Source organism: Phasianus colchicus, chromosome 10 (assembly GCF_987193195.1).
Source record: "Phasianus colchicus chromosome 10, bPhaCol1.hap1.1, whole genome shotgun sequence".
In the NCBI taxonomy this organism is placed as follows: domain Eukaryota; kingdom Metazoa; phylum Chordata; class Aves; order Galliformes; family Phasianidae; genus Phasianus; species Phasianus colchicus.
In genome coordinates, this window is record NC_143445.1 from 3,021,687 (window position 1) to 3,048,971 (window position 27,285).

The 27,285-nt window shown below is 45.0% G+C and overlaps 1 long non-coding RNA gene across 1 annotated transcript; it reads right to left on the reverse strand.

Annotated features, from left to right (window-relative positions):
• Nucleotides 1-1,013: 1,013 nt before the first annotated feature.
• On the reverse strand, nucleotides 1,014-27,012 carry LOC149916521 (uncharacterized). The gene is made up of 5 exons (XR_016469532.1): nucleotides 25,403-27,012; nucleotides 24,082-25,288; nucleotides 12,505-12,662; nucleotides 11,803-11,971; nucleotides 1,014-2,500 (listed from the first exon to the last, which is right to left on the reverse strand). It is a non-coding gene; the product is annotated as an uncharacterized LOC149916521 (long non-coding RNA).
• Nucleotides 27,013-27,285: the final 273 nt, after the last annotated feature.

A 27,285-nucleotide genomic window follows, 5' to 3' on the forward strand; every position in this document is an offset into this window, starting at 1 on the left:
GGGGCTGTGGTTCCCAAGGGGAGGCTCATTAGAAAAGAAATTGCGGGGCTGTCAGAACCAGAATATTCACTTCATCTGCATCCTGCAGGAGCCTCTGGTCATGCACAGACCTTACGAACCTATGAGAAAGATGCAGAATTCACCCTTTAAGGATGGGCTTGAAGGAAGAGGGGGTTTATGCTGGTTGTGATGGCAGAACAACAAAGGCAGTACACCTGTAAGAGCAGAGCTTGGATGCAATGAAAGGTCGGTGTCTTGCAACATTGGGTCATGACAGCTGAGTAAAAAGAAGGCAGTGGGTGTGTATCCACGTGTGAAGGCTCATAAATTGGAATCAAAATGAAAAATGTGCCTGGAAACAAGGAACCCAAGATTTCATTCATTCTCTGTCATCCTATAAAGTCCAGCTCTGTAGACAATGTGCCTATTTCGTGTACATATTGATATTCACCTTGGAGCACTGGAGATCAGAACAGTTGGGGATCTGCAGGTGGTCAGAGAAGAAACAGTCTGCAATAGCTGTGTTTTGAAGGAGGTTAGTCAAGGTGGTGGGCCCAGTAGTTTTATAACTTCTTGGATTAAAGTTCTCCTCGTTTGGCCTTGGGTAAAGCTGCAAGTTCTCAAGGAAAGCAAATAAGCCACAAACAAATGTGATTATTGAGGAATTCAGAAGTAACTGGGCGTGCAAGAGATCGCTCCCAGCTTTTCCGTGCTCCTTCATCGTTGTGCTTCGGGAATAAATAAGAGGACTCGTTCCCCGGGTCCTCCCAGCACACAGCCAGCGCCGAGGCTCCCCGGTGCCGTTACCGGCGGGGGGCACTGCCGCCACCTCCCGGCAGCCCGGAGCCGGAGCGCAGCTCCCACCGCCCGTCCGTGCATCTGCAGCAGCACAAGGACTCGTGCTGCTGGTTTGGAACCCAGTAGTTGTGTTTTTTAACTTGAGAAAATCCTTTTTTTTTTTTTTTTTTTTTTTGATAGGATTACGTTGCAATGCGGGGGGGGTGGGGGGGAGGAAGATGGAGAGAAGTGGCAAAGAGCAAAGCAGCAGCAAAGGTCTGCAGGGCCAGAGCAAGGAATGGGGGGTGGGGAGCAGCGTGAGAAGTGTAAAATAAGATGAGCGTTGTGGTCCAACAGCTTACAGTGCTAAGCAGGGGGTACTCCTATTAGCTATGAACAGCTGTGTTTTCTTTGAGCTTTCTGACCGCTGGCATTGGATGGTTTTAGTCCTGAACTGGGGCTGGATGTCCTAATTTATTCAAACATTAAATCACAGAATTGCAGAATGGTTTGGGTTGGAAGGGACCTTTCAGATCACCTGGTTCCAACCCCCTGCTGTAGGCAGGGACACCTTTCATAGCCCAGGCTGCTCACAGCCCCATCCAGCCTGGCCTGCAGTGCTCCCAGGGAGGGGGCATCACAGCCTCACTGGACAAATTTAGCAGGCTGGGAGCCATGAAATTGCAATGAATCATCCCTAGGAGGAGGTACCACCCATAAGATGTGTCATTCCGGTGTGTTGTGCTGCCACAGAGAACTAAAAGATGTGATCAGTACCATAAGTTTTGGTAATCACCTCTTGCTACCTGCATTCGTTCTCTTCTGACATTTTCCATTCCTTGGGACATTGACTTGAAATGTAAAGTTAAATCAGTAGCAAAATATAGTCTATATATGGAAAATGCAATGATTTTTCTTTTATTATTTGTATTTCTTGTTCTTTTTTTCCCCCTGTATTGTCCTGATGATGAAGGGACACATTATCTGAGAACCTCCCTGCCAGGACACCGCAATAGGACATGCTGTGTGTCAACCAGTCTTTCATGCTCCAGGCAGATGTTTTCAAAATCAATTGGAAATTTTATTTCCAAAATAAGAGAGCACAGTGTAGAGGTATCTACAGCTTAATAGCTCAGACCTTCCGCTGGGCTGAGAGCAGCTGCAGTAATGGACATAGAAATGGAGATGAGATTCGTGATGATTTATTGGTTGAAGAAGAGGAAGTGAAATAAAGGAAAGGCTGGCAAGAGCCCCAGGAAATGCTCTGATACGAAGTATAAAATGAGTGCAGTTAGAAACGTGTTTTCATTGTCTTGCAAAAAAATTAAAAAGTTCTCTCCAATGTCTTCAGCCACTCCTCCCTGCAGGTAAATGAGAAGTTTGACCAGGAGGCATTGTGTCCCACCTCATTTCAGCACTGTTGTGATTTTGGCATTTTTCACTCCTTACTGCCTCTGCTCACTCTCAGCATGAGGAGTTCAAGCCTTGGTCTTTATTTTGGGCCCTTAAAGTGAAAGGAAGTCTGTTAGGCTCATAGACTCTTAGGTTGGAAAAGACCACTAAGATCATCTAATCCAACAATCAGCCTATGCCCACTCCCAGCAAGGTCTCCCTGCTGGGATAGCTATGTCCTTGCCCCAAGAATGAGAGAAAAGCCTTTATTTCAGCAGAGGAATCAGCCCAGAAACATCTCTCCTCCACCTAAGAAAGATACGTTGCCATTCTGAAATAGAATCATAGAAACATAAAGGTTAGAAAAGACCACAAAGATGACCTAGTCCAACCACCAACCTCCCCTCCACCCCCCTACCATGCCACTAATTACGTCCCTCAGTGCCTCATCTCCTCAGTTCTTGAACCCCTCCAGAGATGGTGACTTCCCCACCTCCCTGGGCCAATGCATTACTGCTCTTTTGGAGAAGAAATGTTTCCTAATACCCAATGTGAACCTCCCTGCTACAGCTTGAAGACATCATGTCTCATCCTATTGCTGTCACCCAGGAGAAAAGATCAACCCCCACCCGTTCACAGCCTCCTCTCAGGGAGTTGCAGAGTCACTGCTTCCCTCTTCTCACCGGTGGGATAAGACATTTGCAAGTATGACCTTGAGCTAATAGGCATCTTTTCAAATTTCTGTAAAGAAATAAATTCCTCTCTTGTAAACTTGTAACTCTACTCTGAGGTCACTATTACGAGAACTAGATGGCATTAACTCCTTACAAATTCAGAAGCCAGGTTAGAGATGGATCAAGGCAAACCAGACAGTGTTTTCCTCTTACTTGCACTGTGGATGAGGCTGCCAATGGTTTCAAAGCAGAGTGATTCCTAAATTTACTGTGAAATGCACTAGAAGCCATTGTATGTAAGAGACTTTTCATTGCTAATTGCAGTGTTCCCCTGTGCAAGCTTCACTTTGGCCACTGGGATGTGGAATCACTGCCTGTGTGTGGAGCTTTGCAGTGCACTCTTCTGTGGACTGTGCTCTTCAATCCCACGCAGGAGGTGGTGGATGCTCTTCTAGCTTTTGACCATGACAACCATCAGCCTGGAGGATGGAGGAAGGGTTTGTTTTTGTTGTTGAGCTGCCAAATGTGGTAGCCAAAAGGAGCCAAAGGATGCTAAGGTTAGGAACGTCTTTAGCCAGCCATCCATCCATCCATCCATCCATCCATCCATCCATCCATCCATCACCAGTATTTTTAATTAGATTACATCTCGAGCATCCCATGTTTGCCAGTCTGATGCCCTGCTCGGAGCTAGCAGGTGAAGGGGCTGCTCGGGTGGTTGAGATACTGCCAGGAAAGTACGAGGGAAGCAGAATTGATTAAGTTCTCTCTGGAACAAAATGTCAAGGTAACAGCCAGCTGCGTTGTGCTTTACTTCTTTTTCACCACCGGGAGGAGCTGGCAGAATGGGATCCCCAGATGCCCCAGTGCTCTTCAGACTCGTTTAAACTGGGTGGAAGCAGAGATGTCTGCTCTGTGCTGGGGCTCTGTGTGATGCCTTTGGGGCTCAAAGCACATAGCAGTTCTCTGCACGTCCACGTCCCGCTGTGCTGCTCTCTCTGTACACAGAGGGCAGATTTTCAGCCCAAGGTTGTGTATTTAAATAGCATATCATGTAGGTCTGGACACAGTAGAACAGTCAGAAACCAATCTATGTTGGGCAATCTGTACATATCAGAGAGGTTTCAAATCCATCCAAAAGCAAAAGTCAGCCTTCAGCCAAGAGGGAAATGCACACACAGGACTCCCAGCTGCATGGCTACTCCTGACAGCATTTCTGCTTCAGCTCCCAGCCCCACTGCTTGCTGTGCAGTGTGACCAGGCTTCTGAGCAGCCAGGAGTGCTGGAGGAAAGGCTTCCACACCTTTCTGAATGCCGTGGCTCAGCTGTTCCACATCTCTCAGCTAAGATGAGGGTAGTGAAGGATCACTGAGGCCACAAATTTAAAATGCCTGATATATGGTTGCAAGAGAGTGACAAGGCAAAGTCTTCTCTTTCAAGACAATGACTAAGAGACAATTATGATTGAGATGCCTATTACAGAATGAAATCAGTTCCATCATTCTTTCTAAGTCTTTGTAAGTAAGCAGAGTTCATTTCTGTGCAACAGGGATGAAAAACATACACACTGTCTTTGGTTCAGAACGTGGATGCAAACATTGTATGGACCTTCACTAGAAGTCTTTGGGGAGAACAGCTTTCCAGAAAGTGTCTGGGGATGGAGCAGTCAGCAGTGTATTGTGGAACCAGCAGAGGAATGGGGCTGTCCTCTCTCTGAGCTAGAATTTGCTTCTGATAATACAGCATCCTTTGGTTACCTTCCATAACCACAAGAGGCCATATTGCTTCCTAGCATGGAGGCAGCACGTGTCCAGTACTGAAATGAAAGATAGCATCACACCGAGATACCAGTACCACTTCCTGGAGCCTTTGTCAGCTTCTTGAGCATTTGTTGTTGCCCTGGGCCACTTCAAGATTTAGAGCTACTCCTCCTGTAACAGCTATAATAACAAGATTTATTCAAGTTTTATTAACCTGTGCTACAACTTTGAATGGCTAAGGCAGTTTATGAACCATCACCTCTGCTTAGATACCAAGGGAGCAGTATCATAGAATCACAGAATGGCCTGGGTTGAAAAGGACAATGCTCATCCAGTTCCAACCCCCTGCTATGTGCAGGTCACCAACCAGCAGCCCAGGCTGCCCAGAGCCACATCCAGCCTGGCCTTGAATGCCTGCAGGGATGGGGCATCAACAGCCTCCTTGGGCAACCTGTTGCAGTGTGTCACACCCCTGAGAGAAAATCTTCCTCCTAATGTCCAACCTAAACCTCCCTTGTCAGCTTGGCAGCTTGGAGGGTGTTTAAAAAGCACCACACGGTATGGTCAGCTAATGGAGTTACGTGTTTTTCTGAGCACCTGCTGGGCTCTGTAGCAAAGACATGAACTGTCTGAGTGATGAAAGAGCATGTAAGCAGTTGGAACATTTTCCCTTTCAAATGCTGGGTTTGGGACTTTGAGTTAATCACTTACACTGCAGAGCATCCCAAGTCTCTGGAAGTCTTTAAGATAAGCAGGAAGAAGAATAGGTAGCTATGAAACATTCCGTTTCTTGGCTCCTCAGACAGCGCCTGCTGCCAATTTTCACTGCTCAGCACACACAAAGCTGTTTACCTCCTAACATGGAATCCCACACTGGGATTCACAAATGCTTCTGAGTGTCTGTAGGGATCAGGCAGACATACAGAACTGCCATCAGAGAAACTGTGCTTTGGTTGGAGAGAAAATAAGACCAAGTGCTTCATGTTGGTGTTTTGTATTTAACTATGGAAGGTAACTTCAGTACCAAATCATAGTATCATTGAATCATAGAATGGCTTGGGTTGGAAGGAATTCCAGGGATCATCAAGTTCCAAAGCCCTGCCACAGGCATGGCCACTAACTCCAGATCTGGCACTAGCCCAGGCTGCCCAGGGCTCCATCCATCCTGGCCTGAATCACCTCTAGGTGATTCATTCACAGCTGCTCTGGGCAGCCTGTGCCAGCACCTCACTATTCTCTCTGTAAAAAACTTCCCCCTGACATGCAATCTAAACCTTCCCTACTTGAGCTTAAAACCATTTCCCCCTTGTCCTATCACTGTACCTTACAGGTACCTTACAGAAACCCTTTGACATGAAGCTCATCAGAGCTCAGCCCAAACCTTCTGCCAAAACAAAAGCACCTTCCCAAGAATAAAGTCAGCAAAGTTGTGAGCATCATCATCCAGACAACAACCCTACAGTTTTCTGCCTCTCTGAGAATTTGGGCTAATGGCTTTCACAGCTTTTTCCATTAGCTGCAATGTTTTCTATTTTTTTTTCTTAATTTCCTTTTTCATAAGTGCTGTGTTTGTCTCTACTTCACGCATGAAACTTGAATCCATGGTATAGATTCCAGCTGAGATCTATCTCAATGCTCACAAAGAAAAAAGAATGATAGATAAACCAGACAAACCTCAACATCAGATATATGGAGAATTTCCTTGTAAATTGTTTGAATTTTAATTCCTCCCTATTGATTGTTGGTGAACATAGCTTAAAGAAACAAGCAAAATTCAGCAGAATGGCTTAACTCTTCTGATACAACCAAACATTTGGAAACAGACCCCAGGGCTGAGGTCAGCAATACTGCAAAGCCTCCCCAGCAGCATATCCCAAGTATTTTTGTCTGGTCAACACAGGCAAAAGGGAATGTGACACAATCCTGAGAGGTGGAGCGAATGGATCGTTATTTAAGCTTAAAATAATTAAAGCTTGAAGTTTCACATCTGGGAAGTGTGTGTTTTTTTTCCTCTTTTGCCTTTTGCCATTTCAGTGACATTTTTGCAGCAAATAAATTCCAGATGAGCTCAAGAATCACACTACGACATGGCGGGACTGCACTGAAATTACTTGTGTTTGAAAAATGGAGTCTGCCTACTTGAGCTCCTCTTGTAGAAGCAATTAAAATACTATTTATTTATTCCTTTGTGTCTTTAAATAAAACCATCTTCATGTGCAGTTGTCCTTTTACATCTTTACAATCACTGCCCAGATAAGAGCACTCGCCTTGCAGCCGAGGGGAAAAGCCCACGACAGGAGCAGAATACTTCAACATAGGTTTAAAATCACTCAAGCAGACTGTCATTAATTAAAAGGGAAGGGATGGGTCATCTCTGGGTTTTAGTTGCAGACAACCTAAAAGGCCAAGAGAAGCTTTTCATGCCAACTTTTTGGGCCAGCAGCCTGATTGCATTCTATTGACTGATCCATCCTACGATTGGGGTTCTAGGTTACACACACTCTTTAGATTTGGTCTACCTTTGGAATAGGCCAAGCTCTGCTTTCCTTGTCTGCTTTCCAGGCTTTGATGGAAGGAGGAATGAAATGTTTTTGTATAATTGGAGAATATCTGATTTACGGAACATGCACTGCAGTACTTCCATTATCATTAAACAGTAACTCATTGTGTGACCGTGCTTTCTTTCCAGCTAAGCTTCCTTTTCTCTCTGTGCTCAGAGGAAAAATTAAATCTTGAATTTAAGTCTACTGCACCTAGATCACAAAAATGTTTCCTGTCACTCCTATTTCCCCACTGCACTCCTTCTGTTTCCCTCTGTGAGCTACCATTCTAAGCCACTGGCAGCAGTAAGGAACATTGTTTTTTCTTGGCCCCATTTTTCAAGGCAGAATGGCCTGCAAGACCTACAGAAGCATTGGCCCAAAGGGTATTTGCCAGTAGTAGTTTGGAGTATGGTATCTTCAAGAAATCTTGGCCTCTCTTCTTCAGGCACCCCAAGTACACATTGCATCCAATGCTGGCTTGCTTTCTTCTCCTCTGCATGCAAAAAGTTCTGATAAGAATTGTTTGGGCCGTGACCAAATTGTGTTCTGCAAGTTGCTCTTGGTTGTAGTGATCCAGAGTGTGGTTTGGAGATGTTTGATTTAGAAAATAAAATGAAAAGGAAAAAAAAAAATTGCAAATGTAGGGAGATGATCTGGGAGGCCTCACGTCGGTGCCTTTAGAAACGAATTTCATGGAGGCAGAATGAATAAACGAGTCAAAGAGGGCAAGGGAATGAGGACCCTCATCTGTAATCACCAGCTAAACTTTGTCTTGAGGGCTGTTCAGGGTTGGTAAGTGACAGTTATGTACTTCATTCATATCGCTCGTGAAAGCTAGGAGCATCAAAGTAAAGAAACAACCAAGTACATCACATTTAATCCTTCCCATGGAGCAAATGTCTTTTTAATCAAATAGGAAGAAAGGTCTTTTGTCACAGCATAAACATCAGCGGTACACAAAGCTGCAACGAATGGTAGTTATAAAGTGTTCTTAATCTACAAATACTCTGCAATACCAAACATGTGAAATGTGAGAGCCTTCTTCCTTGGCTGCATAGGAAAACATGTGACATGTGGGGGCCATATCCTGGCTTACTGCAGCAGATGGGGTCAACCTGTTCAGGGAACCGGTTTGAAGTGTTCCCTGTTTTTCAGAACATCTGAAAGTTCTTACTGCCATATGGTGAAAACACAGGGTAAAAAAACTGAATGATGGCAAGCAAGATTGCTGATGCTCCATGTACTTTGGTTTTAAATCTGTAAGACAGAAGGTGATGTTTGAGGCAGAACTAAGGCACCTGTCTCATTGTTAACTTATTCCTAAACTTATTCCTTCAGTCCTTGAAAGAATTGGAAGCGCAGAAGTCCTCCTTGCAAGGCACCTCTCATAAAGGGAGGATGAAGGATGAAGGGAAAGGACTCAGAGCTAGCTGCCTCTGCTGCCTTCACATAGCAACACAGGAACTCCTACTCTCGCTTGTTAGCAGTAGCGGCTTTGCTGCCCTTCAAGCCAAAAGATGTACTGCTGGCAAACACCTCGGTGTGCCATTTATGGCCCAGTGCAAAGTGGCACCTGCAACACGGCCTTGTAACACAGCATTCTGTCCGGGCTTGTGTCTGTTGTGAGACCTGACAGCAGAATAAGCCATTTGTGTTAGCTGTGTCTGTGCCACCGTTTCTAATGCTGGGCTGTTCCTTAATGCCGTCTCACTGCTCTGCCTTGTGTGGAAGTGCAGCTAACTTGTGGAGATAAGCAGCATTTTTAACAACACGAAATTCCTCCAAGTTCTGTGAAAGATCTTTAGCTGTGTATCAGAGAGACGCAGGCTTCCCACTTAGCTTGAATTCTACCATTCTGAGATGCACGGTCTTAAATAGAAAATGAAATATTCTGATATATACTGTTAGGTACAGATACGTACACACATGTTCTTATCTCTCTATACACATGTTCCTGCCTGTTCTGATACACACAGCAGTCAGATGATGACTCAGCCAGCATGTTGTACAACTGCAGATGGAGGATGTGAAAGAGAGAGTTGGGAAGCTCTGACAGCGTGGCAAATCCAGGGGAAATATGGGGAGCAGGGGGTGAATGTGGTGTGCAAATCTGTACAAACCCAGCAAGCCATTACAGGGATTAACAGAACTGCACTAAGCAGCACAGCTTTAAGACAAAGGCCAGATGTAATAAGGGAGTATTGCCTTAAGAAGCCATTCCTATTTTTTATTATTATTTCTCTAAGGGAACTAGTGATGGCAGAGATTTTCATACTTGAGAAACAGAGTGAGTAGAGGCTTTTGTTGTCACAGTTTGCAGTTCAATCAGCAGTGACAACTCCTGGCCTGCTTTTGCCTGCTTTTGCAAGTCAGCGGCAAACTTGCAATCAAACTCATTCATACCACGTCAAGTTAACGGGCCGAGAAGGAAAAAAAATAGACCCTTTCATGCAGATTTACTCTTAATTATTTTGTAATCAGTTTAGGTTCCATTCGTAATCAGAGAGGCCAAATCAATACTCATCTAGGCAAATGTGCTATAGAGGCAATCTTTCCTTATGCCAAATATGAAAATAATGCCAGCCTTGCAGTGTAATGACCTTTCCAGTCTCACTATATTAGCAATGCTGAATCTTCAGTTTCAAGATTGCCAAGGTGTGCAGAGCACTCCCCACCACGAGGACGTTTTACTCTACACTGATGGTATTTACCCCAATAATTGTCACAGCATTTCTTCCAGATAATCCTTGCAGCATGTTTTTGAAGTAAGCGATTCCCTTTTTATCAATAGAAAAGTTAGAATTAAGTGAAATTACTTGCTCAAGGGAAAAACATAACCATGTTGCAGAATTCCTGTGGCTTTGCTCTCGTCTCTGTACTCAGAATTACAAGTGTATTCCTCAATTTTTATAAAATTCTACTCATTCACTGATTGTTTCAAGGACAGTGAGAACCTTTTCCAGACATACACTCTGCTAGAAATGTGTTCATATGAAAAAATATCTTCCTCTTAAAAATCTTTGTCAGCTCCCAAACTCAAATACCAACACTCACGGTACTGACAGTTGATGTAATGTATTAAAACACCCAAATTCTCTCAAGTTTTCCTAACAATCCTAATAATACACGGATCTGTCTAGTATTTCAGAACTGATGAGCTCCAGCTCTTTAATTACATATTTATTTAACAAATATCTATGACCTATTTTTGTGAATTGTGATTTTTTGAGCACTAGAGCAGTCTTTGTAATTGGTGAGCTCACAAACCTGCACCACGTGGAAGCAGAATTACATGTGGGATGGTTTGCTGTGCAGAGTCTTTCCTCCTACTTTCTTATAGGGTGGGCACTAACTGTAGTATCAAAAGGAAATTTGACCCTCTGAATGTATAGTCTTAAAGGGATTTGGCATGCTAGGCTCATATTTTATTCTCTTAGTGCCTACAACCTCTTGGAAATGTTTTTCTTTAGTGTTCAGTACGAGAGAGTTGAGGTTGAGTGAGACCCAGGTTGAGTGAGATCACTGACCTCGTCGCATCCGAATGGCAGAGCATTACTTCTGGGTTTGGATTTGGGTTGATGACTTATACACTGCTGGGCAGCTGGATCATAATCTGTGCTAAGTGTGAAACAATTTTTTGCTTTTGGATATTACTTCACCAGTGCCTTGCTAAAGCATAATAATTTTCACCTTCTGAGGTAGCTCTTGACCTAGAGTCTCATTGAATAATATAAGGCCAATGATTTCAAGTATTCCTGCAAAATTCTAAGAATAAGAATTCTAAGATACTGTGTATCATAGAATCATAGAATGGCCTGGGTTGAAAAGGATTGCAATACTCATCCAGTTCCAACCCCCTGCTGTGTGCAGGTCACCAACCAGCAGCCCAGGCTGCCCAGAGCCACATCCAGCCTGGCCTTGAATGCCTGCATGGATGGGGCATCCACAGCCTCCTTGGGCAACCTGGTCCAGTGCAGTTTAGTTTATTCATGTTTTGTCTAGACCTTTGAGGCTAGGATTTCTTTGTTTGTTCGTTAGTTTCCCTCTTCAGACAGCAAAAGTTTAGGCATGATGCCTGAATAATGGCATGCTGGGGGCAAGCATTGTACAAAGCCTTTGCCTAATGTCTCAAGGCACTGCAAGTCACATATTCACCTTCATAGCTCCTACAGCTTCCTGGGAGAAGAACAGCACTCTCATGCTGAGGCAGAATAGAACAACAGCAAAGGACATTTGCAACTTTTGGATGAATACGTCAGAAACACTTTGCACTGAGGTCTCATTTCATATTATTTGTTCTCTACAGTATATGTTTAGTAGCATCCTGTCAATAAGAGACTTTCAGTGATGCTGTACGCATGCCAAACCAAAACTGTCAGTAAGGCTGAAGAATCAAATGCTTCAACACTTCGAGGCTTAGCAAATGCAAAAACTGCTGTTTGAACATATTACCTTTAGGTAATCACTACATGTATGTTCTGCTTGTTCTAGGTGACTAATCAGAATGTTGAGACCTAATCTCAGAAGTGTTTTTAAGCCCTAACAATTATAATAATATTACCAGAGAATAAATATATCTGTGATGCAGAAATTGTTCCTAAAAGAGGGTCTTTGTCATAGCAGATGGAATGTTAGAAATTACGTGATACATTTTACCTTAATCTGTACATTTCTGAGATCCCTTCTGTGATGCAGATAATGTCCCCTGTCATCTAAGGATGACAAGGTGAAGCTATATTTTCTTCATTCATACAATGAAGCTGTATTTTCTTCATTCATACAAATACTTTGCAACTTGAAAATGAGAGACTACTTCAATTTTAATCTGAAAAGAGAAATAAAAGGGCCTTTTTGAAAATTTCAGTTATATTCAGTAAGCAAGGCCACTCAGCACACACCAAACAATGAAGATTAAAACTATTCTACTATTACATGGGGATAACTACTCAGCTCCTCGTTCAGCAGGCATTGTCTGCTCTGTGTACTGTACAAAATGGGGCCTGGTGGTAAAAAGTACACATGTCACGATGTAATTCAATATTCTATTTTTCACAGCCAAAAAAAAAAAAAAAAAGGGCAATTTAGATTATACAAACAAGCTTTCTTTCTGGTATTTTCTAATTTTCAAATATTTGACTTGGTAAACGTAAAGCTCTTTTTTTTAATGAGTAAATTCCTGGATTTACCAAATAGCAAACTGACCCTTGCCCTCTCCCTCCTCAGATTCCATCAGAGTATTGACATAATCAAAAAGCCCCATTAGAAAGCTTATTACTCGAGCTCACGCTTTATGGTAATCATAAAACAGCCCTCCCAGTGTAGCCAGATGGCATAGGAGGAAAGGAATCTTTGTCTTACCTTTGGAAATATTTGCTCTCAAAAGAGATGTAGTGTAAGAAAATACAGGGATTTGTTCAAGACTCTGTAGAGTCCTGTGCTTCAGTGAGCACGAAGCCCTCCCAGGCTGCAGGAGCTTCATCTTCTCAGGCCTCATTTCTGTATTTTCTTTCCCTCTTCTGTAAGAAAGTGGTGATGTTAGGGGATGGGTAAGTGGATCGTTCTTCTTAGACTAGTAAGCATAAGAACGTAATGGCCACAACTAGGAAATAAGCTCTGTGAAACTGTAGTGCTTTTCAGGCTATTTTCTAAACAGATTTTCAAAGCTGTGATCCAATGAAAGCTCTGCTAAATTAAAAGGTAACCTAACTTTTAAAGATAGGTTACCTTTAGGTACCTGTAACTACAAAGATCTAGTTACAAACGTTACAAAACGCCTTCCCTCCATTACTGAATTCCATGAATTAGGAAAGCTATTTTCTAGAACTCCAGGATGCTCTTCTTCACAATTCATTCCATGATCATGATGGAAACCGTGCATTTTTCCTCGCACCATAGCAAACTACTCACACATAATGAATGTTATATAGTGGCCTTTTCTTTTCCTCCAGCAAACTTCCACTTCTGGTTTTCTTGAATTGTCTTTGAGCATTAGCACTCAACAGGATAAGTCCAAATCCCAAATGCAAAAATGTGGTGTAACAAACCACTGTGCTGGGAGTTGGTCTGAATTCTGCAAACACACCAGCTGCTGCCAGACAGTTTGCTCTGGAGCCCAATTCAGCATTTAGCCCCATGTAAGACACTTTCCAGAGCTCTGGCTTATATGTACCAAAAAAAAAAAAAAAAAAAAAAAAAAAAAAGCCATTGATTTAAACTAAAAATGAGATGGGGGTGAAAAGGGAGAATGAAATTACAAGAAATGAAATGACTGTGAATTTACCATCAGAGAAACGACTCGGTGATATACAAACTGCTTTTTAGAGATAGAGGCAGTCCATAGGAGTGGGGCACTACAGTCAAAGCATACGTAGCTTTGCATGGACTGTTTTATTGTGGCAGTGTAATAACAAGAAGCATTTTATTTTGCCTGAATTTAGGAAGAGGACAGCCATGCTTTTAAGTATCCTGTGACTCCCAAATGGCCTTTTTCATAGTCTGTGTTGTGGGGCTTGATTATGGTTGAACTTAAGGGTGTCATATCAGGAACAATTCTAATATAATGTTGTTATAGATGTAGTTTGAAATACGGCTGCCCAGAAAGGGGGAAGATTGGAGTGTTTTTCCCATCTGCTTTAGGCTGTTGATGTATCTCAGCAGCAGTCAGCAGCATCTGTGCTCAGACACCCAAATTTACGGTACAGTTAAAATAGAAACTTCAGAGGTTGATTCACATGCCTAAATTAGATGTCTAGTTAGAGAGACTGAATCTCTCCCACTCAGTGGGTATTTTGGGTGAGGCAGGCAAATAAGAAATAAATATATTCATATCGCAACTGCCTTCATGTTGGATTTACACTATTTTTACAATAGAATCCCATCATTTATGTCGGCAAGAACCTCAGGAGGTCATCCAACCCAAACCCCTGCTTAAAGCAGGGCCAACCTCAAAGTTAGATCTGTTTGCTCAGAGCCAATTCATTCAAGTTTTGTGCACCTCCAAGGGTGGACATTCCACAACCACCCCAGGGCTGTGTGTCCCAGAATATTACCACGCTCATTTTTATCTTTTCCTAATATTCAGTTGGAATTTCCCTTGATGTGACTTGTTCTTGATGGTAGATTATGCCTCAGATTCATTCTGTTGTGTGCTGGAGGACGGATACGTCAGAGTTTGCTATAAGTGAGCTGGTTCTCGTGTGTCAGAGCAGCTGGTTACAAAGGAGTGGAGCTCAGAAGAGCCCGTGAAATCCCCCTGAGAACCATGGAGTGAGCACGGAGGGAATGGACTGCATAATCTCTTTATCAAGAGGACATAATGGGTCTAAATGGAAGCAATTCAATAACAGGAAAGAGAATAGTTAGGAGAATATTGGGCTTTTCAAACACTGTGTTATTATACTGTGTTAAGTCAAAGCTAATTGGCATTTTATTGCCAAGTTTGCCAGTATCTCAAACTGCTGTCTCCTAAATTGCATCAAGAGTGAAATGCAAGTCATATTCCATTCATCAGAATACTGCTAAAAGGCCAGCCTCACACTGATCCTCATTGCAAAGGGTGCAAGGAATGAGGGAGGCTGACTAAAGCAGTCAGATGTCAGAACGGAGGAAACACAACCTAGAGGATGGAGTTTGGTGAGCTGACAGCACCCCAGCAAGGAAGTGAGACAGAAATGTTAACTGGGAATTGAAAGCATGATGGAATAGAAAAAAATTACTTACAAATACAACAAGTCTGTGCAGAAGTGAACAGATGCAAGTGTTACGTGTCTGTGATGGAAGTGCTGTTTAATAAACCAAATGACAAGAAAACTGGTGGCACAGATTAAAAGAAGTTTCTGTTACTCAGAGATGCAATACTCATTGCCAGCAGAGCCCTGAACCTTCAAAACCTGGGAATACAGAACAGGAGGAAGGAAATATATGTGTATAAGTGAAAGCAAGCAATTAGAAACAAGTGTGCAGAATTAAACGGGTAAATGCAGTGGTGTTTTGAAAACTGAAATCATGGGTTCCTGTTCATGGAGAGATCAACAGAAGGGTTCACATGGTTGGAGTCCTGGCAAATACAGCCCTTCAGATACCAGAGCACCACACCACAAGCAAACAGCAGGGTCCTGCTCTGACAGTAAGGGAACGTTTGTGCCCATGGTGCTCAACAGAGTGTAAGGAAGAGGCTGGTGCTGCAACATGCAACAAAGGGCCCACAGACCCAGTGATATGAGCAGCTGATGCAATGTTCAATGTCCAGCTTCCCCAAGAATACCTTACATCTTGATTTAAATTATATGCATTTACTTCTAATATCAGCATGGGGTATTTATTTAAGGTCTATATGGCCACAGAGTTTTTAATGTTAAGGAAATGCAAAAGCCATTGAAAATGAGCAGCACCTCAAGCCTGAGCTCAGTGATTTTTAGACCCAGTGTCTGATGTTAGATGAGCTGTTAAGAAAGTACCAAAAATATTCAGATAGAAAACACAACTGATTCATAGCATATCAACAGGATGCACTGCTAAAAAATGAGTAGTGATGCAAAACTCCAGATAGCAAAACAGAACTCTCTGTTCTTTTAAAGGTTGAGTTCAAGAGAGATTAGGACAAGGTCAAAAGATGGCAGGAATTTAAAGAAGAATAAAAAATAAATTTGCTGAAGCTGTATGAGTGCTCAGCTGCTCAAAAAAGATGTATTCCTTTCTCTTTTTTGCTGTATTATGAAAGTCTGTTAATTTGAGATGGCTTCATTTTCTTATTCAGAAAAAAAAAAAGACAATTAGTATGATAATATAAAAAACTTAAAGGGGAAACAAGCTTATTGCATTGCATGTTTCATGCACTGTTAGCACGTGGATCTACAGCAAGATCTTTTTACAATGTAATGTGCAGTTATCTGCTCCATAAGCACTGAGAGAAGAGAAATGCATTGCAGAGCATCAACATCTTCACCTCGGTCCAGGGAGAGAGGCACACATCATGCACAAGTTCTTCTCATTTAGGCTGGTCCCCAGAACACCTCTGCACATATTGTCTGTTTTCTTTCTTTGCGTTGCCATCTCATTCCTCAGGAATGCCACAGAGGTTGGGTGTGAATTGCATTTCCCCAAACAGCCCCGTATCTTAGACTTTGGGGGCTATCATTCTTAGGGGGACAGTTACAGTTGCACCGAACCCTTTCCCAGAAGGACAATTCTCTGATGAAAACAGTCCTGAGGGACGCGGGAGAAAGATAAGGAAAGAAGATTCTTGCTTTTCCCATTTTGATCTTCCCTGCCGCAGCATCTTTCAGTCCAGCAGCATGAGGTGCCAGAAAAGATGTTGTGTTCCTCCTGCAGCTGCTGCCAGAGAGCACTGCTGGACAACACACGCATGCTGCCCTCCGACTGCTGCTGGCCTGCCTGCAAACCAGCCTTCCACAGCTGTTCTCAGTGCATTCACTATCAAATCACCTTCGAACATTGCTGAATGCTGCTGTCCAGCCAGAGACTCATCTCTCAGCACTCCCACACCAGTGTGAGTTAAGGTGGGTAACCACCACTGTCAGCACAGAGACCGCATCCACGCTAGGAAGCATCGCTGCCAGATGCTTTGCTGATCTCCATTTGCTGTTGCTGTGCTGCTGGAGCATGTGTAGCATTGGCTGTTCTCTTCCAGAGCTGAACATCCTTGTTAGAGGTGCTGGCACTGCCAGCACGGGGCACACAGCTGCTGACACGGTTGTGCTGCTGGATTGTGTCCATTTGGCACGTTGTTTGGAGCCGTGTGTCAGCTGTGACCTTGTGTGCTTGGTGCAGACAATGGAAGGCCTGCATTCTACCACGACACTGCACGGTTTTCGCGTGGCTGCGAAAGCAGCAAAACATGGCACACTTTTTTTTTTCTCTGCTGATGGGAATTTGATGTTTATCCAAATGAAAGGGGATGATACATCTGCATTCTTGTATGGTTTCTAGACTTTTTCATATGGAATTCTTTACTCTTTTGAAATAAACTGCACGTAGTTATCTAAAGGAGCTCTTGCCAGCTCAGTAGAAACAAACACACAAAGTACTACACAAAGGCTTGACCGTATCAGCAGGCAATTGCTTGCTCCTTCAAGCTAGGAGTGAAGTGCTAACCACAACTCATTTAGGCTTCTATAAAACCAGCACAAAACCTTCTCCAAGATTTCAGTTGCTTCCAGGCATGATGTGGAATGTTTCCGAGCATGTTTTGCTGGATTGCCCAAAGAACAAAATAATCACAACCTCTTCTGGTTTCTCCTTCACTGAGAACATTCAGATTCTTTGCAGAGGTGGCACCAGCAGCCATCAGAAGGATTCCTGTATTCCTCCAAGGAAAGACATGGGCAAGTGCACTTGTCGTGCCTTGTTAAAGCTTTTGCTTTAATATACAACATCTGTTTCTAATTTCTGGTGTTGTGTCTTGGACTAAGAGAAAACACTTTGTTCCCCATAACTCTTCCCTTAAGAATCACAGGATGGCCTGGATTGAAAAGGATCACAATGCTCATCCGGTTCCATCCCCCTGCTATGTGCAGGTCACCAACCAGCAGCCCAGGCTGCCCAGAGCCACATCCAGCCTGGCCTTGAATGCCTGCAGGGATGGGGCATCCACAGCTCCTTGGGCAACCTGTTCCAGTGCCTCACCACCCTCTGGGTGAAAAACTTCCTCCTAATACCCAACCTAAACCTCCCCTGTCTCAGTTTAAGACCATCCCCCCTTGTCCTATCACTATCCACCCTCATAAACAGCTGTTCCCCCTCCTGTTTATGTGCTCCCTTCAAGTATTGGAAGGAGTGCACTGTTAGCCTGGCAAACCAGCAGCAGGAGCAGAGGAAATGGTGAATTAAAACTGTTCCAGTGTGTTGCAATTACCCAACGTGGCTTTTGCTTTTCAACAGACCTAATTTTTCCTGTTGTTTTGCATTGAATAATGCATACATGTAGCCAACTGTCTCTACTGAAATGATACAGTGGTATAGCTCTGACACCAAGCCACAAACTCTCATACTTATTGCAGAAGACACACATCATTCATAAAGTGGTTCTCCCTAAAAATGGAGCACTCCCGCAATCTCTTCCACTCCCTAAATAAGCTAACAGCTTCTTTGTAGAGGTAGTGAATGACCACAGGAAGAATGCCAGAATGTCCTTCCTGTCTGGACGCAGGTCTAGAGAAATAGCTGTGGGGAGAGGTTTACATCAAAGCAAACTACTCTGCATTTGCATTTGAAGCAAACTGATTACTCCAGAACAAATCATTTTTATTATAGAAGAGTATCCGCACTGGAAACTATTCTAATAAATTTCACTACGCTGCCAAGCACTAACTGGAAAGAGTAATACTTTTATTTTAAACAACATCAAGCCGACGTGAACTCATTTTAAGGTCATTTCCATTGTAAGAGTAGTGTCAGCAGTGCGTTTCTGTTCAGAGATTCTTATCTCAGTACTCCCAGGAGTTGTCTTCCAGGAGGTTACCGAAGTGACAGAGACGTGGAAAGCTTTAATTTTCTTGCTAGAAGGAGAAATATTCCTCCTTCTCTTCCTTAGCATACCTTTCCCTTAAGGTCAGGCTTGCTCCCCAAGAGTCTCTTACATACTGTTGGGAAGTGCTTAAGGTCTGTCTTGCACAGTTCCCATGGCAAACACAACCGGGCACGTATCCGTTTCCATCAGCGTTAGAGAAAAAGATCTTTTGCCTTGTAGCCTTTTGATGACAACTCCCATCAAATCTAGGAAGCTCAATTCTAAGAAGTCGTTTTCCTTGAAAAGTGTTCCACAGCCTCCTAAGTTCAGCTTTTTCCATTTTTAACTAACAATATTCCTATAACTCCTTTCGTAACCAGAAGAAATCATTTCATTTCGCAACGGATTAATACTCTTTCAATTAAGGAAAGCAACGTTACAGTTAGGTTTTCATCGCAGAGTGCAGCTCTTGCACATCCTCTTCTTCTGGGAAAGATGGCAGTGACATCTCTTGCATCACAGCAGCAGGAGCCCACATTGTTAGTGCAGGCACTAACAAAGCCTCGGACAAGGCAGCCTCTGTCAGAAGGATTTTAATCCCTGCTGCAGTGCAAGGAAGTGAGGAAGCAGACTGTAGGAAGAAGAAGAGACAACAAAGGCTAAGTAAAAGAAGAGGCCTCAGCAACATTAAAACTCCAATTGTTTTAAGAGTTGTACAATAAATGCTTTAGGAGGAGAGGTTAACACACGGCAAATTAACCGGCAGTCACTTTCTTTTTCTCCGATGTATATTTTACTGCTAATAAGTTGTTGGGCTTCCAACAGCACAGTGCACATGCTCTGTTTTTCTTTAAAACATACAGAAATTGGCAGGGCTGTCTCCTCCTGCTTACGTCCCATTGTACTGCCTTGGAATTTCTCCTGCTTCCATCCAGCATCATCCAGTGGTTGAAAAGCAGTACAGTGAGCAACGGAGCGACATGGCACTCTTCTGCAGCTCTGCATGGCTGTGGGTACAAAGCTTTCTTCCTCCTGACGTGGGACAACAAGGCAGGAGATTTTACTGCAGCAAACACTTTAAAATAGAATGAATTGTAGTGACAGAGGAGGAAGCAGGTAACTGGAGCTGTCTGTGTCTAGGAATCGAATCTAGGACAAGGTTCTGCTGCTCAGTGCAGCTGGCATGCGGCTCCTTCCCATTCCCTTTCCTGCTGACCTCAATGTGTGGTGCTCCTAATATTACAACATAAAGATTTTTATTATTATTATTATTTCTGCACAGGTTTTGTTTGTTTGTTTGTTTGTTTGTTTGTTTTTCCCCCAAAATAAGCAGCTTTTAGTCATTTGGAAAACATTCAGACTTCTGTTTGTCAAGTCCACAACTCTTCTGCTGTGCAGTGCGTGGAGGCATAATTGAAAGCTGATTCTGTGCACTGTGACTGTCCGCAGCTCTGCTTTGCCAGTCAATTTCTTTCTTTTCCCTTTTTTAAAATCCATTAAGCAGTATACTTCAAATTCCTGGTACTTTTCAGGTGGTTGGCTTCATCTAAAAGCTTTCAAAGAGCTGAATCGCACGCATTTCCCATTTAACTGCACATCTGTAAGCATACAATTGCTTTGGAGCCAGATTATTGGATAGTTTTCATTTTATTGTCTTCATTCATAGCTTCTTAATTTGGGACTTAAAGGGGAAAGTGATTAGTTACACCTGTGTGTGTCTCTTAGCTCTCCTGAACTTCAGCATCCCTCTCTGTCTGCTCACCAGTAACATCACCACAGCAGCACAGAAGGATGAATGCCTGTTCCAATTAGCTGTTTCCCTGGAGGATCACAGGGAGATATCAAGTCAAAATCCTGCAAGTATGTTTGTTTTAGAATTACTGTTCCCAAACTGAGCGGTCAGTTTTTGTATAAAGATCAAGGAACGGATGGTATAAAACATTAAGAAACAGTGCATTCACATGCCATTTATATGTGCATGTAAAAACTGCATGCCAGCAAGCTTGGCCAAAAGCAAACATTAAGCTCCAGGTCACTGCTGAAGGCTGCTGAGCCACCCAGACAGAAATGATGGCAGCCCCATTTTCTGACAGTCTGGACACCTGTTCTGGATGCAGACAGGGTCGACAAGCAGAAACTTTGCAGGCTGCACAGATTTCCTTCCACAATGAGACCACTGTCCTTGTGTTTCCAGACACGTGACACTCATATGTGACCCCCCCCAGAAATCCAGAGGTTCTGTCCCATTTGTGCTTTGAGGGTTTTACAGAGCAAAGCTGAAAGGGTGATGCTTGCTGCTAACAGGCATGTCACAACGGACAGCTGCTGCGTCAGACAGAGGCTGGGGGATGTAAAATCTTGTTGAAACCAAGCTCCCCTTGCATTTATTTAATCCCCATATTGCAAAGGGTAACAATGCTAATAATATGCCACCAACAAATAAGCCTGTCCTTTCCATCAATCCCAGACAGCATCGTCTGGCAGCTGTTGCGATGCAAATAGGGAAAAAAAAGAGTTTGAATAAGGAGCAGCTGACACCTTGTGCCTTCCTTGTGGGCCCACCACCCCTCCCTCAGGCAGGTTAATACCCTAGAAACTATAGATGCTTAGGCTGCAGTCCCAGCTTCCAACTTGTTGGCATTCCTGTATTTCGAGAGCTCAGCTAGGATCCTTCCCAGCATTTCAAGGTCGTGACAGACGTTGCAGTTTACCATCTGCAGTTATGGTACAGCAGTATGTACTCCCACTCTGTGCATGTGTGTATGGCTGGGAACAGCTACTGCAGCTGCTAACAGCAGTGGAGGAGCAAAATAAGTTTAGAAAGCCCCGCTCTGCACTTCGCTGTAGGTCTGAGCATTGATATGACAGGGCAACTGCTAAATCCTATGACTCCTGACTCCTCAGTATTACTTGGTGTATGCTACATGCTCCCATCCATATCACCAACATGAATGAGAGCATGGCATGCCCACTTGTCCTAATCAGCCAGAGCAACAGGGAAAAATCCACATTGGAATGAACACAGTAAGTGGTTTATTTCAACCTACTCAAGGGAACAGGGAGCTTATCCTTAGGAAACAAAGTAAATACACTTTTTTTTTTTTCCTTGATGGTCAGTAGTAGAACTTCTTTTTAGGTGCCTTTACTGAAGGATTTCTCAGGGTCTGCAAATGTTTAAAGAGGACTTTTTACTGCTTTAGTTAGCCAAGCTAAGCCAGCTCACAGTAAATGGGAGGAACTTCTGTGTTGAGAAGCCTTCAGACTCCCCCTGCCTAATAAAGTGGGTATTTATTGACTGGGCTTTGAGAGGAGTGCTGCACTGAGGTTTTGGTGGCAGAAGCGGTGTGTGGTTTTCACATTTCTTACTGCTGTTTTGTCATAGGTGGTTTTCTGTAATAAGCTGCCTGCTCTCGCTCTGAGTTCATCCTCACTTCATTATTAACTCGGAGATTGCTCTTTCTTGGATTTCTAGCTGCAAATACATAAACCTTGAGGTACGTATTAGTAATTTACACCTGGCAGCCCCGTCCCATCCCCAGGTCTAAGTGCTAAGCCTGAATGCTGCTTGCTGTCAGTGCTGGTAGCAGAGTGATGCAGGCTAAGTGCTCTGAAGTTTTACTCCTTGCATTTAACAATTGCCTTGGAAGAAGTGGGACAGGAACAGGTTGCTGTGCTGGGAACCAGCTGTGGCCCTTGGGAGTTCCAGGTGAGCACACAGCACTGTGAGTAAGCAGCATGGCTTTGTGTCAGCACTCCTTACTCAAAGTCCAACCAAAGCCACTGCTCACAGCTCCTCTGCAGGGAAGGCACAGCCTCTGTGGGATAGAAGGAAGCATGCTTTTTGTTAGATCTTTAGTTTAAGATTCAGGCATGCAGCAGAGAGCAGCAAGCAATGATAAAATACGTTTCAATTGCACTTGCAAAATTTGTGTGTATTTTGTGGCGTTGTCTGTAAGAAGAGCTCTCATCTTTCTATCTCACTCCTAGCAGAGCTTTACCACGAAGAAATCACGAGAGGTGGCTTATCTGTCTGTGTTCCTTTTGACTAGGAAAGTGGCTGAATGTAAATCAGGTTTAAGTAACTTAACTAGCTTAAGACTGACATCAGCTTCATTTCTTCTAAAGCGTGAATGCAAAGTTAATGCCTTCTCAAATATGAACTACTGTGAGGAAATGTACAAAACAGACCTTTCAGGTGTACCTGAAGTGACTCAGGAATGTAAAAATCACTGCAAATCAGTGGAGTTTATAGTCCTAGATCAGCTGGATTCCTCTCAAATGTCAGTTTTTGTATTTGCTTGTATTAGAATTACATTCTTTTGAGTTGGAAGGGACTTTAAAGGGACATCTAGTTCAACTTCCCTGCAATGAACAGGAACACCTACTGCTCAATCAGGTGCTCAGAGCCACATCCAGCCTGACCTTGAATATCTCCAGGACAGGGCCACCACCACATCTCTGGGCAACCTGTGTGCCAATGCCTCACCACTCTTATTGTAAAAAACTTCTTCCTTATATCCAATCTAAATCTTTTCTCTTTTATGAAACGATTTTCCCTTGTCCTATCCCAAAAGACCCTGCTAAAGAGATGGTTCTCTCCTTACAGCCCCCCTTTAGATACTGACAGCTGCCCTCAGCTCTCCCCGCAGCCTTCTCTTCTCCATCTGCACAGCCCCAGCTCTCAGCCTGTCCTGTAGGAGAGGTGTTCCATCCCTGGGATCATTTTGTGGCCCTCCTCTGGATGTGCTCCAACAGCTCCATGTCTCTCCTGTGCTGAGGACTCCACATCTGGACGCAGTGCTCCAGGTGAGGCCTCACAGCACAGAGCAGAGGGGCAGGACCCTGACTCCTCCTGTCAGGCAGGACCTGTCCTTGGAGAAGCACTGCTGGTTATCCCACATCACCTCCCTCTTGTGGTTTAACCTGGCAGGTGGCTGAGCACTGCACAGTCGGTTGCTCAGTCCCCATCTTCCCAGTGGGATGAGGGAGAGAATCAGGGGAAAAAAAAAAGTACAGCTTGTGGGTTGAGATAAAACTTGTTACTGAGGTAATGAAAAAGATTATAATTACGACATACATATATATATATATGTGAATGTATATAGCAAGTGATGCACAAGTAGCTGCTCTCCTCTCCCTAACCAGTGCCTTGCTAGCCCCTGAGCAGCTAGAAGAGAGCAAGACGAACTCCCAGTCCCTTCAAAATGCCTTCTGCATGATGTCACATGCTATGGAATATCCCTTTGGCCAGTTTAAGTCAGCTGTCCTCACTCTGTTCCCTCCCAGCTCCTTGGGCCCTTTGCTGAGAACAGCCTTGGCTCTGTACAACACTGCTTAGCAGCAGCTGTAAACATTGGTGTGTTACAAACATTGTTTCTCTCCTAGAACCAAAACAGCATCATACCAGGCACGCTGAGGAAAACAATTCCATCCCAGCTGAAACAAAGACCTCTCCTCCATGTCCTTACCATAGCTTTCAGGAGGATCTGCTCCATGATCTTTCCTAGCACAGAGGTGAGGCTGACAGGTCGGCAGTTCCATGGGTTGTCCTTTCTATCCTCCTTAAAAATGGGTGCAACACTGCCTTTTTTCCAGCCATCCGGAACTTCAGCTGCCTGCCATTACTCTTCAGATATCTTTGAGCCAATTCCCTCAGGACACTGGGATGCATCTCATTGGGACTCATAGACTTACAGAGGTTCAGGTTCCTCAGGTGTCGGAGAACCTGATCTTTGCTTATAGTGGAAGGGGCATTGCTCCCCCAGTTCTCACCATTCTGCTCAGGCGCTGTGCATAAAGCAGTGATCAGTGAAGACTGAAGCAAAGAAGTTGTTGATCCTCAACCTTCTCCTTGTCCACTGTTACCAGCCTGGCTACGTTGCGCACTGCAGAAGGTACGCCCTCCTGGACTTTCCTCATCTGGTTGATGTACCCATAGAAGCTTTTCTTCTTGTTCTTTGCTTAAGTCCAGTTCCAGCTGGACACTGGCTTTTCTGATCCCATTCCTACCCAGCCCAGCAGCATCCCTATACTCCTCCCCGAATGCCTGTTCCTGCTTCCACTAGGAGAGACTCTGCTGTCTGGCAAAGATCCACAGCGGTTAGTCACTGGATATCTCAGTATGACATTAGTATAAACAAGCAATTGGAAACATCACTGAAATCGGTCTTGAGTCTGGTATCAAACACACAATAAAGAAAACCGTATTGAAAATCAAAATAAAACATCAGGAGTCCATGCTGAGGTTTTATCTCCTCTAGCACCTAAGGTATGGTTTACTTTTCCAACCACTCCAAAGCCCCAGTCTGCATCGATGCAGGTAGGAATGGACAGTGACCTTCAGTCAGTTATGCCAGGGTGACTGCAGGCTTCAGTACAGCAGACAGGAGGTCAAAGAACTCTTTCAGTGGGCTAAGGGCAAGCTCCTGTTCACATTTGCCTAGAAGAATGCAGAGAGAGGAAAGCTGAAATGTGTCTCTCCAGTTCACTGGCTAGAGATGAAGATACAAACTGTACAATGCTTTTGTTTTCCATAAACACTGAGGTTTGGGGCGTCTCAGTGACTGCAGATTGTCACTGCTGGCCCCATGGGAAGCAAAGCTCTGCTCCTGGGGCTGCTCTGACATGCTGTGATGAATCCCACGGGAAACCTGGGGATGCGCACTGGGGTCCGGCCTGCGGGAGGAAGATACAGTGCGTGGAGAGGGGTGATGGCTGGGCATGTGGTCTGGGTGAATGCAGGGATAAGCAGCAGAGGGGACAGTCACAGGGGTTTTCTGCAGTTCTCACCTTTTTGCACAGTGGTTTGCAGCAGAAGGGCCAAGGACAGAGATCTCACTATTTTACCTCCGCTCTGACCTTTCTGGCTCTAAGAAACACGCTGCTCTAAACGAAGGCTGCTGCAGTGCTCGGTGTTTAACTCCCCGTGCAGCAGAGAACTACCGTCATTGTCTTCAGTGGGACTTTGCCTGAGTAAGAACAGGGATTGAATTAAGTATTTGCTTCAGTGATCATCTTAGGTGAGTCATACCTGTAAGCAGCTTGGAAATACGGCATTTCAGAGCAGTACACAGAGTGAGCAGGGGGGATTCCACAGCATTTCAGTGTCGCTCCCAGAGCAGTGGATTTGCAGCATCTCGTAGGCAGGACATCTTGTACCTCAGAGAGCAGGGAAGGAAGGTCGTGAGCCCTTCCCACTTGTAGGGGGAAGGTGCTGCCATAAAGGAAACAGATTTTTGGCTGTCTCCCCGTGTGCTCCTTCATGGTCTATTTATCTGTCATAGACTGTATCTGAGTGCGTTCTTCCACAAACTAACAGGCACTGTGCTTACCACCAATACCAACCAGTAACCAAACCCACTGGAATATCTCCATCCGTGCAACTAAGGAAAAAATCTTAAATAGTCTATAGCTTAGAGTGAAAGCAATTCATTAACAATAAGTAATGCATGTAACTGGAATCAATAGGTGATTTTTTCCGAGTTCTATCATCTCTAGGTATGTACGTTACAGCCATAGGCAAACACGTTGCAGTGCTCTGCTTTTCACCCTGCAGTGTGCAGCCCAACCACGTATATAAACCTCACGCGTGTGCCTCTATCTCTCAAATCATAATATAAATCTCAGGCCTTTAAATTAAGTTTATGCCATGCTTCTGGATGCTGCCGAGCGTCGTGTGCAAGAATGACATCATTGTTTCTGGAGTTATGAGCCAACATGAAAAGAGGAAAATCAGAAGCAGACTTTTAAGAGGAAAATATCAAAAGAAATAAGCAGTACGAATGCAGCATACAGTGCTTTTGGGCGCTGTAAACATTTTCTCATTACTCGTTTGGGAAGAGCTGCACGACACGCCAGGCAGCGCGGCCGTCCCCAACCCTGCAGGCTGCATCGTGCCGAACCAAAATCTGCACACGTTGCCCCGAGCCCGGTACAAAACACGGCTTTGGGTGGGAACTTCTGGGGGATGCTCGGCATCTGGGCGCACTCACGGTGAGCTCCGCGAGGCCTCGCTGCCCTGCCCGTGCCAGCAGCCCGTCTCAGCTGTGAGGGGCCGCGCTGCTCACACCTGGCTGCTCGGGACAGCCCTGCAGCCGACGTCGGACGGGAGGAAGCATCTGGCCGGGCCGTGCAGCGTCTCGGTACGAGGCCACCGCTCTCGAACCGAGGCCGACGGTGCGTGGCCGTGGGTCGCGCCCCGCATCCGGAGGGGCCGCGGGCAGCGCTCCGCGTGCGGCCGTCACGCTGTCAGCGGAGCCGCCGTTTCAAAGGGCGCAGCCCGCGATTCACGTTAGGGCGGCGCGCTCCGGGAACCTCCGTGCGGGAGCCGGAGCCGGGAGGGCGGAGGGGGGGGCAGCGGGCGGAGCGCCGCGCCGTTCGCAGACCCTCGGCACCGCTCCGCGCCGGGCGGGTTTCGGCGCTGTGCATGCCGGGCAGGAAGCGCTCACCGCCGGCCGGGCCGCGCGCAGCCGGCGGCGGGGGCGGGTACAGCCGTGCCGGGGCGCGGCGGCGGCGGCGGCGGCGGCGGCGGGACGGGGGCGGCTTCCTGAGGCGGGGGGCGGGCGGGAGGAGCCGGCGCCGCGGCCGCTCTCCGCCCCGTCCCGCCCCCTCGCCCAAGTTGGGCGCGCGGCGCGGCCCTGCGCAGCGGCTGGCTGCCGGCTGTCCTGCCCGGC